Source organism: Priapulus caudatus, unplaced genomic scaffold (assembly GCF_000485595.1).
Source record: "Priapulus caudatus unplaced genomic scaffold, Priapulus_caudatus-5.0.1 Scaffold217, whole genome shotgun sequence".
In the NCBI taxonomy this organism is placed as follows: Eukaryota; Metazoa; Priapulida; class Priapulimorpha; order Priapulimorphida; family Priapulidae; genus Priapulus; species Priapulus caudatus.
This window is the reverse complement of record NW_014577278.1, coordinates 258,000-260,316: the sequence shown is the minus strand read 5'-3', so window position 1 is coordinate 260,316 and position 2,317 is coordinate 258,000.

The following is a 2,317-nucleotide window of genomic DNA, read 5'->3' as shown; positions in this document are numbered from 1 at the left end:
AGTGAGTGAGTGAGTGAGTGAGTGAGTGAGTGAGTGAGTGAGTGAGTGAGTGAGTGAGTACGTGAGTGAATGAGAGAAGGGGCGAGCGAGAGCGAGAGAAATAGAAAGAATGAGGAGCGAGAAACTAAGTCTGGCTGCACAATTGTGATCGAATTTGCCTCACATAGTCGGCAGTCGACGTCGCTGACAGAACATCGATCTCTCAGAAGCAGTGCAGCACGTCAGGGGACGCGGTGGCCGTCTACTTACTTGCCGGCAGTCGTCTGCACGTGCACGCGCGGCGGGAGGAGAGGAGGAGAGATCGGTAGGGGGGAGGATGCCTGCGCGGATGCTGGCTGGCTGGTTGCGCCAGCGTCATGCATACACGCGGGCACGCGCGCATGATAGACAGATATCACGTCATTATCGCACCGTGCGTCAGACGGCGCGTATGCGACGGACGCAGCGTGAGTGAGCGTGAGCGTCGGTGTGTTCGTGCCGAGAGAGAGAGAGAGAGAGAGAGAGCCAGAGAGGATGTGTGTGTCCTCTACTAACGGAATCTCCATTGAGGTTTAAGGTGAGCAGTCGCGCATTGTTTGCCCACGCTGAAGGTAGATAGTGGACGATAGAAGAGAACCAAGTAGAGAGGAGAACGTGATGGAGTTAGCGAAGAAGGAAGTATAGCAGAAACGCAAACGCGGAGTGTAGAAATGCAAAGAGAGAGAGAGAAAGTAACACGGTGGTAAGAGAGAGAGGTCGCGTAAAATAGAGAAGAAACAAATTGCGGTTTCGGGATGCGAATAGAGCGAGAGAGAGGGGGCGCGCGAGAGAGAAAGAGATACCAGAGAGAAAAAGAGAGACAGGCAGAATGCGCGCGCGGTGAGTAGGGCTTCTCTCGTAGGAAAGGCTGTTAAATATAGGCGAGATTCATGCCTTGATTCCCTATTTATTACTCTATGCTCTTGATGAAGCCATAAAAAACGCGTGTTATAAACTGCATTTAAATTATTCATATGCTTATCTATGTTTTTATTTATTTTTGTGGGTGTGTGTATGTGTGTGTATGTGTGTGTGTGTGTGTGCGTGTGTGTGCGTGTGTGTGTGTGCGTGCGTGCGTGCGTGTGTCTGATTACGTGCTTGCGTGCGTGCGTGTACGGAAAATATTTAATTTATTAGCAATATCGGTTAGATATCAAATTCCTCGCAGTTGCGATTCTAGTTCTACGTTGCGCATCCATCCATCCCTTCGATTCCTCTCCCTTATACACATTCACCTAGCTTCCGTTTGTGGAAAGCAATCACATCGTGTACATTACGGTGCAAGTCAAACTGTGAGAGTCAACATGGTTTCAGCGAGATACGGGCCGTGTGCAAGGATAGCGGTAGTCGCTGCGCTGTTGGAGAAATCACACCGTGGCCGCATGTATAACATATTCTATTCACATCTCTAAGCAATTCCCGTTTCACTGTATACGCCGCGCGTGTGTGTGTCCGTGCGTGCCTGTGTCCGTCCGTCCGTGCGTGCGTGCTTGCATGTGGTATGTGCGGAAAGTACTGTGTTCGTGTGTGCGAGAGGTGTGAAGAGGGATGTTGTGAGTGCGGGGAGGGATGAGGGAGAGTACGGGGAAGGGAGGGGAGAGAACAGGGAAGAGAGGGGAGTGTGTTGAAAACCACTGATTCACATGGGAAGTGTGTGGGAGGCATGGTACGGGGTGGGTACGGGGATGGCGTGGGGTGGGTACAGGGGAGGCGTGGGGTGAGAACGGAGGAGGGGGAGGCTGTATAGTGTGTGGTGACGTAAACGGCATTCGTAACGATCAATGTCCATTAACGTGTGCGTTCGACTCTGACAATACAGCTAGCGAGCTAGCGAGGCGAAAACTTTGTCGAAACTGGCTTAAACCTGCATCACTTAAACTTATCTCACTTGAACACTAGTTCGAATGCGTTCTCTTTTACATTTACGCGAAACTAATTTGTTCGTGATGAGCACGTGGGGACACGGAAATAGACAACACAACGACCTGGATAGTTCCCGCCCCGCCCGCCCCATTGGCTCGATATGGGAGTGCATCGATTGTGCACATACCGGGTGTATTACTCGACTCACTACCTCCGTCGTGCACCCGCGTGGTGCGGTCTCTCATTATTCGCGTTCATGTATGTGGCTGCTGCGGGCAAGGAAATCTAAGACGGGTCAATTGGCTGTGTGATCGAATCTGTCGCCATCTCACAAGCAGACGTCTGAAAACACTCGTGCCGTCAACTTATCGACCCACGACTGACGGGAGAGAGAGAGACGGTATAGAGAGGGGAGAGAGATGTGGGAAGCGAGAAA